Here is a 12,927-nt window from a genome sequence, read left to right on the forward strand (position 1 = left end):
ATTCAATATGAGATAACGGTTCGATCCTCTAAAATTCGGATCAACTTTAAGTCCTTTCTAATTTAAAAGGCATCCTGAACATATTCTTGACTATGTTACAATGTATTACTGTAGGGTTATTCCTCTATTTCAAAGATAACCTTATTGACATTAAACTAGCTTTATCAGTTTTAACATACACCACATATTTCTACGAGAGGATTCTTATCTCTCTTTGCAAAGTAGTTACAAATGCTCATGCACCGAGAACAATACATGCAATTTAGTCCGAGATTTCTTTGAATTCTTAAAAGTCGCCAAGTAAGCGTTAGCGTAAGCTCATAACGAACAGTTCTCACGATAGCAAGCGAGGTAGAACAAAGAGAATAAGTAGAAGTCGGGGAAAATACGTTGAATCCTTCAGGTAAGTTAATTTATTGTACTTGAGCTGACCAGCATATTGACTGGAGAGTAGGCTATGTATATAATACGTAGGCCCTACTGTAATATGTTTAACTTCTTATAAACTAGTTGGCCGCCAAAGGACACAAGTAATAACGTACCGGTATAAAGTTTGAGTACAATTAGGACTAACATAGAACACATCAGCCAGTTAGCATTTTATGTTTAGCCTACATTATTTGGCGAGCAATTTCTTCTTTTTAGTTTCCGTTTCGATCAAGGGACCAGGGACGTAACCCCATATAATCAATAAACATGTTCACTAGAATCAAAAGACAGTGCATTTGTTGGATTATTTAAGCTGTAACAGCTAAACATATGTTGACAATGAATCCTTTCTACTTAATTGTATGTAATGATGGTTAACGTTGTGACTGCAGGTACGATGTCTGGAAATTTTAACCTCACGCGAACTGCAGCCATAACCTTGACGAGCGCTGCAACAGCCATATTGATTGTAATAGGCGCAGTAGTCGTCGCAAGACGGCAGCAACTTGCAAAGAAGCAGCGTAAACCCAGCAAGTGGCGCCCCGTCGGGGAAATTACTAAAATATTTATATACCCCTTGAAATCCGGGCAAGTTGTGGAACTGGTAAAGGCAGACTGCACTGATCTTGGGCTAAAGACAACTGATGATCATCCTCTGAAAATACGCGACAGGTAGAGTATTTTTATCGGACGACTTTTGGTCAGAATTCTAGACCAAAATACATTGCAATATTTGTTTTAATTTTCACTTGATTTCAGATTTTTCATAGTATTCAGTGAAGAATCGGGCAATATGAAAACAGCTCGTCAGCATCCCCAGATGGTTCTTATAAAAGTTTCCTATGCCGATGGGAACCAAGTTACATTTGAAGCACCAAATATGCCCGTCTTCAAACTTAAACTTCCCGATAAGCAGGCTGGAGATTCGAAGAAGAAAATATGCAAGTAAATATGCACACTGCTTTAATCATTTTTATCTCCAGATTTTAATAATTCAACAATGATAGTCATTGCATTCCTAGATTGCTTCGGCCAGGACCAACTACAGTACGATATCTCAAACCATAATATTGCCCCCATTTTTCCCGAGCTAAGCCCAGCCATCGAGCGAGGAATCCCAAGGTGGACCGTTCGATCGTTGGCTATCACTTTCTAGAGGCATTTAAGGGTTGTTAAGGATTGATGACCAAGCAGGATAAAAAGAAATATTAAAACAACACTCTGACGTTTATTCACATAAGCAGACAAACAAATGAAATATTCTTGCTAATTCCTTTTTTTTATATAACAGAGAACTTTCATAATATTGGATTTCTTCCTCGATTTAGAGTGACACGTGTTCATATCTCCAGCCTTACTGTGCTGTAATGAAACCAAAGAAGTAATTAGGCCACTTGCCTTCTCAAACCAAACATTTGACTGAAAGAATTAAATAAATTAACATGGAACTTGAAGAAAAAAATGATTAACAGCTGTCTTGCTAACGAGGGTTTTACAATAAATGTGTTCAAAGCTTTACCAATTCAAAGTAGTCTCAACACGTGGTTTTAAGATGTACTCAACTGAATTTGTCATTTACAGTATTTAATATTAGTCACTGACACCAACATGAACTTCAGTAGAAAATGAAAATTGTTTCCAAAATTCTCAAAATTAATTAATTATTATTCTGGTTATTATTATTATTATTATTTTCTTATCATTCAATTAACCTGTTTCATCGTCACACGATCGTGTTCTTATTAATTTTCCACTGCATCATTTACCTAATGATCATCATTAGCATTTCAGAGTAATTATTTTTAATTAATTATTAATGACTTATTTTCACAATGTTTCAAAGCAATCATGCGGCTAACGAATTTCTACCTCTGATCTTTGCATTTCATTTCTATTCAAATTAATCTTAAAGTATTTCAGATTTTTAGAAATTTACATTACCAACGTGTGAGCTAGTTAAATAAATTTTATTTACAAATCGAGTGCCTTCATAAAGTAACGAGATGATCTTTCCTTTTAAATCTCGCTAATTAAGAAAATAAATTCCTTCCTAGTCTTCCTTGACTTAAGTTACTCAAACTTCCCCTTAAGGGCATGAAAATTATTTCTTAAGGCGACACACAACGATGAGTGTGATCTGCGTCACAGCGAGTGCGTGACCAGATCAAATTAAATGGAATCAGCATGACACAAGAGAAATATACATATTTACACACACACATTCACACTAGGGAAACACGTTTTTATGTACATTATTTACATCGAATCCTGATTTGGCAAATTTATTCATGATTTTTATTGGTGGTCGGGACGCGTAATGTCTAGCGGAAATAATCCGTGTACTGAAATTATCCTTCATTAATGGTGGCTAGTGATCGAAGTCACGGGTATCACTTGGTAGAAACACATTTCACATATCAACGCAAGTTCATCTAATTCATGAAATTATAATGGAAGATTCTAGTAAAATCCATAAGCACTACCATCATTTGGGCTACAGGTTGAATTTACCGCAAGCGTGAGCCTTACTCGTATTATTTTTACTTCCTACCTGTGAAATACACTCGCAACACGTGCTCCAATAATTATAATCTATCTTGCGCTCCAAATACACAAGAATAAATCAAATATCACCATTAATTCATCAATTGCTCAATTATACAACAAATATCCCTCAGGATTGGCCATATTCCAGACCCTTCATGAACAGAGCACATTCCATCTCACATTTAGGAACTCTACAGTAGTTTTATGGCTCACGAGCGTTCACTTCTGTTTTACCCGATCTTTAGTCAATATTATTATTATTTAAGTGATTATTACATCTACTGATCCTCATGGAATATCGTAAAATTAGATGACTTCATCATAAATACAACAAGTGATCTTAAAAGACACTAGGTTCGACCCTATTCACTCAAAATGTACACGCAAATTTTCCGTCCGGTAACTTTCAACGTTACAATGAAAGTAGATTTATCGTGTGGTCAGTGATTATTAAATATAAAGCTCCTTAAGCATGGGAAATCATTCAAAGACAACCTACATGTCTACTCTAATAGATTCCAAAATTTCATTCACACGTACCTAGTCTACCACGACACCTTAAGAAGTGGAAAAATGAAATATTTCTAACTACAGCAAACTAATAGATCTACGACTTAAGAAGAAAGACCTCTAGTTGTACAAAAGGTAAGACAGATAAATTAAATTAAAAAGGTACTCAAGTTTTGTGGAGTTCGATTCCCGTCGACAGTCAGTTATTTCAGCATACTCCGGCCAGTCTCCTTCCAATTACCAGAGACGCCTTACATTTTACAGCTCCATGGAGGCTCTGCAACAGGTGTCCCTCGATGAAATTGTGTTGCCGGTGGTTGCGGAATTATTCATCTTGAGATGTTCAATTCTAAGACGTCTTCCGTAGATTGCTGGTCACAAGCTGTAACTGAGATGACAAAATTAAGTATTTTGCACAAGCACACGCAGAATATAAATAGCTCGTCTACACTGTCACACTTAACTTGGCTCCTAGGCGTTTTTATTCCATAGAATTCACTAATTATCAGACTAAATTCTGGTAGAACGGGCGTCGACTTGACTTGAAAATTTTCTTTCCACGTGGTCCGGTAACGTGGTGTCTCACAGAGCGAAGAATATATTCAGAGAGAGCTTCAGAACAAGAGCATTAAGCATTAAGAGAGCGATTCACTCGAAGCAAGGCCTTTTATCTAATTAGCCAGGGAGGCGTGTTCTTCAGCGAGAACGGTAATTGGCTGATGGTCTCCTTTAATTTGCGCAGACTATTCCAGAAACAAGCTGGGTTGCGCGCGTGCGAAGGCAGTCACGTGGTTTGCTCTGACCTTGGCACAGTCTCGGTGTATATCACCCCTCTGAACGACGAAAAAAAAACTCGTTCTCAGCTCGCCACTACTCCCCAGATGATATGCTGCAGTTCTAAGCAGACAATAAACCTTTTGCTTTCCACTTGTTAAAAATATTCATCATATCGCCAATTTTAACGGGGACAATATCAAAATCAAAATGGTGGAAATCATAGGCGAATCAGCTACCGAGTGTTGAAGTTTAGGATAGGGATGCCATATGCATGGACGCCCATATGGCAGTTTGTAGGGGGGGGGCTACACCTGGGGGTATGTAGTATTTTGGAAGATGAATGGCGGTAGAATTACACCCACGGTATCCTCTTCCTCTTGGTGGTGGTGGTGGGGGGTGGGCATTACTACCACGTCTACGTAATGCCGATTTTTAAATCATTTTCTTGAAAGAAAAACACCTGACTACATTAGATTTTTGCCTCTCCGTGAGAGCTAGAGGGGGCTGCGGCCCCCCATTGCCCCCGGGCATGGGCGCCCTTTGCCATATGTCCTCTTTTTCTCGGACATATCCTCTTTTTAAGAGCACGAAAAGCGTTCGGCCAGATTTCCGAATAACTTGAAAAATGTCCTCTTTTGGCGGGTTTTAAAAAGGGATTTACACTTCATGCGGTGTTTAGTTATCAACTTCACCGCCACATTCAAATAGGCAGCACTTTTTGTTCCTTGGTTACTTCAGTTTTCTTTCTAGTTCATCCAAATAACCAAATACAGTACACTAAAGACAATACTGGACACTTCCGCATTCTCCTGTACTATATTGCGAGACATATTGACAGTGGCGCACCTGGCGGCCCGACCTTAAAAGTCAGGTGGTAAGATCACCGCCGTCTCGATCCTCCTATACTGCCTGCTCTAAAATATGCGAGGCTTTTTGCGACTAGGCTGCGACAAAATTTCTCCGCTAGATGTCAGGCATAGACGCACAATGTTCCAAATGACGACAGCCTACAAAGCACTATGCAGTATGAGTATGGTCATATGTTCACTGAAACTGGTAAATTACAACAGTAATATTAAATATCGGAATATTACCTGTATAAAATCGCAGTTGGCCTCTTCAAGCACAATTTAAAGATTTTCCTGGACGAAGGCTTGGAGTGGTACCGTACTTTTTGTGTTCTTGCCAACGCAATATCAGTTAATAGAGGTCTTACGAACTTGGTGAGGATAATATCACTAACAGTTTGCTGATGTTCTTTGACCTCACACTGTAACAAAACACATTTTCAAAGGGAAGACGTCCCAAGTCCTCGTATTATGCTCGTACGTTTGAAGGACTTCGACAATAGGGCACAGCAGCTTAAACGAACTCTTACAGATGCTTCACCAGAGCAACAAAACAAGGTTTTGGGTATCGAACTCCTCCTCTGTCCTCATGCATAATCAGTTCCATTTAGCGGCGTCGAAGCTCTAGGCAGTGAGATGTTGCTGACATAAATGTCACACTCCATCCTCTCTTCAACAACACGAACCAAGTACCCGAAAATTAGGATTTTATTTCATGTTTCTAGTTTTATTGGAATATTATCGTCTGGATATCTGAGGTTGTCCAAAATGTCTAAACATGAAGACGTTTGTTTTGTGATTGTCCGTCACAGTTCTTATCACAAGGAATCCACTATCCTCCACGGCTTTAATCACCTTCTGAAAAATAAATCCGCAACCTGTTTCCAGTCATTCGTCCGGGTCATGGATGGAATGAATGAAGCCCCCATCTAGCGGCGAGGATAGGAATTGTGCCGGCTGCCGAAGACTGTCGCACTCCTCCGGGGCAATGATTAATGGATGACAGATAAAATGAAATTATATTCGAAAGTGTTGCTGGAATGAAATATGATAGGAAAAACCGGAGTTTCCGGAGGAAAACCTGCCGCGTCTCCGCTTTGTCCAGCACAAATCTCACATGCAGTGACCGGGATTTGAACGACGGAACCCAGCGGTGAGAGGCCGGTTCGCTGCCGCCTGAGCCGTGGAAGCTCTATCACCTTCTGAAATAAGGTGTAAAGGCACAGATGCGAGAGTAATCTGAGGATATGAAGTCGTATCGTTTCTGGTTGCGAACCACCTTGCTTAGATTGGCAAAATGGTACACAAGAGTTGAATATTTGGGGGAAAGAATCTAAAGTTTCAGTTCTACAAAAAATATACCTTGCACAAACGGAAAGAAACAAGTGCCTACACCTTAAAATCACTTTTGAAATATCTATAAGCATAACATGTTTAATTAATTTCACAGATCTATACAACATATCTCTTGTACGAACGGAAGTGACCAGACACGTTTGCTCATTGTACGAAATAACCCAGATTTTCACTCACATTCGTGCACCAATAACACAGTGCTACACGCACACTGACAGCGAAGATTGTGCGTCTACTGCTGCACTCTTACGGCGATTTGGAGAAATATTGGTAGTCGCGCCTTCCTGTTTTAAACTCAAGGTTCTTAAACACTACTAAACTAGTGGCATAGAGCAGGCACTATAAGAGGATTGAGACGGCGGTGGGTAAGATTGAAACTACACAAGTTGCATGTTAAACTTGATAGAGTAATGGGAGTAAATAATTAGGTTTGCGTTGTTCTACTACGAAAGTTGAATAATAATACTGATAGAAATAATGAAACTCAATAATGATATCGTTTTGTCCGAATTCTTGGCTGAATGGTCAGCGTCGAGGCCTTCTGTTCAGAAGGTCACGGAATCGATCCCGGCGGGATCGGAGATTTTAAGCTTCTGGTTCGGGGACTGGGTGTTTGTATTTGTCCCAACATTTTCGCTTCTTATTCAGACAACGCACTACACTTCCCACCATCAGAGAAACATGCAATAGTGGATTTTTAGGTGCTAAAATGCTATTTAGCTGCCTAAATAAGCTGTCAAATACTGTAGGTTCTAAAATATTTTTAGGCAGCTTCAGTTTTACGTAATCTTAATAGGCATCAATTATCATACCATGTTTATTTTGCTAAATTTATAATAACTCGTTAGGGCGAAATATAAAACAGGTTTCACTTTGCTGCAAACGTCACATAATAGAATTTTATCGTCCGATGTGAAATGGGGAAACTCATGTAACTTTTTAATTAAAGGCGACTTTGAACCTGACACTTTCGGCATAATTTACGCACTGAACAAAAGGGAATACCGAAATATTCTCACAGAATGAAATTGAGTTTTTCAGTGGATACTGTCTCCAGCCTCGTGAGAGACTACGGAAGTGTTCGCTGCGGGAGGTTCTTAAGGCTTTTCGGGAAGTGTGGTTTACAGCTTTCCGATTTTGATATTTTGTTTAAGATACTGAAAACGAGTCGGCAAATATTGTATTTTCTCGGAAGATATTAATGCATGTAGACCGATTTAAGGATAAAAATAGGAAATATAGGAATATAGGCAAATATAGGTTCTAACATCAATTCAGGCAATTTTAGGAAATATAGAACCACCGTTTTTTCCATTATAAATACATGAAACGTGTAAATACAACTTTATTTTAAGTTCTGCCTTAAAGAACAAAATAGGCTTTTCCCTAAAATTTCGAGGTCTAATGATTAAATCCCTCCATATAGGCTTGGCGTGAGGAATCAATCACTACTGATCTGCATTTAGGGCAATCGCCCAGGTGGCAGATTCCCTATCTGTTGTTTTCCTAGCCTTTTCTTAAATTATTACAAAGAAATGTAAAATTTATTGAACATCTCCCTCGGTAAGTTATTCCAATCCCCAATTCCCCTTCCTATAAACGAATATTTGCCCCAATTTGTCCTCTTGAATTCCAATTTTATCTTCAAATTATGATCTTTCCTACTTTTAAAGACACCACTCAATCTTATTCGTCTACTGATGTCCTCCCATGCCATCTCTCCACTGACAGCTCGGAACATACCACTTAGTCGAGCAGCTCGTCTCCTTTCTCCCAAGTCTTCCCAGCCCAAACTTTGCAACATTTTTGTAACGCTACTCTTTTGTCGGAAATCGCCCAGAACAAATCGAACTGTATTTTTAAAAATTGTTTCCAGTTCCTGAAGCAAGTAATCCTGGTGAGGGTCTAATACATTGGAACTACACTCTAGTTGGGGTCTCACCAGAGACAAATATGCTCTCCTTTACATTCTTACTACAACTCCTAAATACTCTCATAATCATGCCAGAGATCTGTACTCTTTATTTACAATCATATTTATGTGTTTACCCCAATGAAGATCTTTCCTTATATTAATACCTAGGTATTTACAATGATCCCCAAAGGGAACTTTCACCCCATCAACGCAGTAATTAAAACTGAGAGGACTTTTCCTATTTGTGAAACTCACAACCTGACTTTTATCCCCGTTTATCATCATACCATTGCCTACTGTCCATCTCACAACATTATCGAGGTCATTTTGCAGTTGCTCACAATCTTGTAACTTATTTATTACTCTGTACAGAATAACATCATCTGCAAAAAGCCTTATCTCTGATTCCACTTCTTTACACATATCATTGATATATATAAGAAAAAGGGTCCAATAATACTGCCTTGAGGAATTCCCCTCTTAATTATTACAGGGACAGATAAAACTTCCCCTATTCTAATTCTTTGAGTTCTGTTTTCTAGAAACAGTGCCACCCATTCAGTCACTCTTTTGTCAAGTCCAATTGCACTCATTTTTGCCAGTAGTCTCCCGTGATCTACCCTACCAAATGCCTTAGGCAGGTCAATCGCGACACAGTCCAATTGACCTCCTGAATCCAGGATATCTGCTATATTTCGCTGGAATCCTGTAAGTTGGGCTTTAGTGGAATAACCTTTCCTAAACCCAAACTGCCTTCTATCAAATCGGTTATTAATTTCGCAAACATGTTGTCTTATATAATCAGAAAGAATGCTTTCCCAAAGTATCCGCCTGTATAATAGTGCCAAATCCACATGCTCGACACACCTTGCACTCTTGACCCCGCAGATCTGGGAAAAACGGTAGAAAGAAGAATTTTTATTTTATGCATTTTGTTTCAAGATTAATTTAAGATAAGAATACTTGACAACTAAATGTTAAACCTAATGTAATGTGTACACTAATATTGTACAATACTGGAATTTACAATATTTTGTTTCGAGGAAAGCGGAAGATAGATTTCTGTAGCTAAGCAAGTTCAGAGTTATTGTTCCCGAAAACAGCAAAAACCTTACCAAACATGTTTCAGTGCTTGTATGATTGTAATTCCAAAAACGTTTGTCACCGGATAAATTACATTTTCACGGAAATCTTTGTCTTAACACAAGTCCAAGATAAAAATTTCACACCTAATAAGCTGATCGGTATTACTACTACACTCAGTTTTAAGGTCGTCCCGGTAGGTGCGCTGGCAATCAATGTCTTGCGATATCTCTTAAAGTGTCACGTATTCTCTATAGTTCATCGTTGTTTAGTGGTTGTAACTGTGCATAAATTGTGTATAGAAGTTGTATTAATTAGGTTATCTTGCCGTAAATACAAATTTTTCTTTTGTATTCCAAGTCATAATGCAAACACAGAGCAAATATTTTCATTGCTTAATTCACAGTGGACCAAGGTCAGAAAGAGGTTCACAATTGAAACTTTGAAAGGCGTAGTGTGTTTACAGTATAACTTCAATCATTTCAGTTGCATCCAGTTTCACCATTATTTATTGGAGAACAAAATACTTTTACAGAAGATTTCATCTCCAGAAAAGTACGAATGGCACAGGAAAAAACCCATTAATGACAAAGGCGATAGGGCAAGGGTCTGTGATGAAAGTGAAGCCGATAAAAGTGATTAAGGTGCAGTGATTCCATCAATAGACTGTCATCGAATTTTAGGTTGGTGGTCCTCTTTTTCTTAGGTTGGGGATATGGCATCCCTAGTTTAGGGTGTCGTCTCAATAACTTCATTTTGATACGAAACCTTCGCATACTGGTACTAGATTGATTTGGAGTTCCTGGAGGGAACGGTATATTTTTGATATAATAGGTTAGTAAGATCATACTTTGTAGATAGTAATTGAAACGATGCACAATAAACAAAAAGTAGCTCGGTTAGTTAGGTTAATTCATTACCTTAGCATCGTTTAAATATGAATAACACAATATTGACGATGAAACATGCCAGTGAATAAAATACTACATACAATACCGTAGATACCAAACTGGTTTGCCTAAACAAGCAGTTAAAAACATTGAGATATAATTGGTAGAACATGTGAAGTTAATGTGAGTTTATAGGCACACCTCTTTATCCACTATTTAAATATTACATTTAGGAATTGGATAGTAGCCTCAGAAATAACATTATATAAGATCTCTAGTGCACCAACAATTTCATGATAAACGCTCTTAGCTAGAGGAACTTTCTGCCTCTTGACAGCTGAAAGATACAAAGCTTTTCTGGTCATATATGGAGTAAGCTTTAATAACCTTCTTACTAACCTATTATATCTAAGATATACCGTATTCGATGAGGTGGAATCTTGATGTTAGTTCTTTGTATTGACTCACAGGCTTCTGGATTTGAGGAAGAAGTAGCCCATATCAGAAGCTCTTGGTTAATACTGTGGCCTTCGTTCGCTGAATCTTATTCCAACATTATTTTATTTTTTGAGGGCGATGCCCTAGCTTTTAGGCCCTTTTAACAACAAGCATCATCAACATCATTTATTTATTTATTTATTTATTTATTTATTTATTTATTTATTTATTTATTTATTTATTTATTTATCTATTTATTTATTTCTTTCTTTCTGACTTAAAGTAATCGCCGCGTAAGGAAATACCCCAGAAAGTAAATATCGCCGCCCGATGCTCTTCTTTTCTCTTTTTTGTAATGGCTGATCACTGCTGCCAACCTGCCTGGTTACATATTAAAATCACCAGACATAACCATAACAAACTAACCTCAATGTAAACACCGATAATGAATGTGTCCCTACCCTAGTAAATGCTAAAAGTTAAGATGAAATAAATCAAGATATTCATAATTAAGTCGGTTTCCACGTTCAATGAGGAATTAAGGAAATAAACACACTTTCTCACTCAAATTAATGTTACATGTATCTGTCTTTATTTTGATATACAGTAGGCGTACTAACCATATTCTTGAAAAGAGCGGCGGGTTAAACGATACAATTTATTTAATAAATCTTTGCAGTGTGATTTTCGAAAGTTCCAGACATCCAATGACTTCCCTTTCTTTTGCGCGAACATTTCCTTCTCTCTTCAATACCGGTAACCAGTAAGGAGAGAGATTACTGGGCATATTTTCAGCCTGCAGGCTGGTTATATCTTCAAACTTACCAGGAAACATATAGGAATACTAATGTGCCAAGCTCCGTGAACGGAAATTAGGTCAGCTTTCAAGTTCACTGCGGATTTGAAAATAATAATGTAATAAGTTCTACTGCCAAAAATTTTCGTCCCGCAAGAGTTATTTCATGTACCGGTAGATCTAGACATGACACTGGCGTATTTGAGCACTTTCAAATACCGCCGGACTCGAACCCACCATATAAGAACACTAATGTGCCAAGCTACGTGAACGGAAATTAGGTCAGCTTTCAAGCTCACTGCAGAATTGAATATTACTTCTACTATCTACTTCTATCGTTTTCATATACGCCGAGGTGCCAGTATTTCGTCCCGCAAGAGTTCTTTATGTACCGGTAGATCTAGACATGAGGCTGGCGTATTTGAGCACTTTCAAATACCGCCTGACTCGAATCCGCCAACCTGAGCTAGTCATACATTCTCTCCTTCACTTGCTTAAATTAATTTTAAAAAATCCTGCCTTTATTCTGATGTACGCATTACTATAACTGCATTCTTAAAGGAAGGGGGGTCGTCGCCATAAGACCTATCTGTGTCGGAGCGACGTAAAGCAACTAGCAAAAAAAAAAGGAAGGGGGGAGGGAATATAGATTGTATAATTCATTGCGATTTCTGCAAGTGCAAGGACTTACCACATAAGACATATCTGTCCTTCCTTTTAATAATAATGCTAACAGCTTTACATCCCACTAAGTACTTTTACGGCATTTGGCATTTGAAAAATATTTTCAGCTTACAAGTTGGTGTATCTCAAGCTTACAACATTACAGAAACCAATGTACAGGAGCACTATGAGTCAAACAACATTACCAGATTTTTACATATACATTGCCTTAAATCACATGAAGACAGGTTGTGAGGCAAGAATGGGATAGGAAAGAGGCCTAAGATTTAAAACGTTTAAAATGTACATAAGCGTACAGACACAGCACTAGCCTGAAATGAAAATGACAGGCGAAAAAAGACCTTCAGACCTGCCGAGTGTGGGGTTCAAATCCATCACCATCTCCTGATACCAAGCTCACAGCAATGTGATCAAACTGCACAGCCAGTTCACTCAGTTTCCTATGACGCGTAATAGGCCTACCACATGGGCGACCCACTTACCTGTATATGGATCTTCAGTTCTTCAATTATACATGTATGCAAAAATATTATGCACCTTAGTAAAAGGTACTTCCCTAGTTGGTTCTCTGATTGGTGCACGTATAACAAATATGTTTGGGAAGAAATACTTTTATTTTATATTTATTTATATCATAAAGAAGTAATGTTGTCA

At 38.1% G+C, this 12,927-nt stretch overlaps 1 protein-coding gene and 1 long non-coding RNA gene across 2 annotated transcripts in view; one reads left to right on the forward strand and one right to left on the reverse strand.

The window, feature by feature from the left end:
• LOC136857363 (serine/threonine-protein kinase PLK1-like) overlaps window positions 1–845 on the reverse strand; it is a 692,893-nt gene extending 692,048 nt beyond the window's left edge. The window contains exon 1 of the mRNA XM_068225160.1: window positions 543–845. The gene's annotated coding sequence lies outside the window, so the exon portion shown is untranslated. The remainder of the gene's footprint in view (window positions 1–542) is intronic.
• LOC137496965 (uncharacterized) overlaps window positions 333–12,927 on the forward strand; it is a 60,332-nt gene continuing 47,737 nt past the window's right edge. The window contains exons 1-3 of the long non-coding RNA XR_011017547.1: window positions 333–403; window positions 822–1,101; window positions 1,189–1,374. This is a non-coding gene — a long non-coding RNA (uncharacterized lncRNA). The remainder of the gene's footprint in view (window positions 404–821; window positions 1,102–1,188; window positions 1,375–12,927) is intronic.

The sequence above is a fragment of the Anabrus simplex genome, chromosome 1, assembly GCF_040414725.1.
Source record: "Anabrus simplex isolate iqAnaSimp1 chromosome 1, ASM4041472v1, whole genome shotgun sequence".
NCBI classification, from domain to species: domain Eukaryota; kingdom Metazoa; phylum Arthropoda; class Insecta; order Orthoptera; family Tettigoniidae; genus Anabrus; species Anabrus simplex.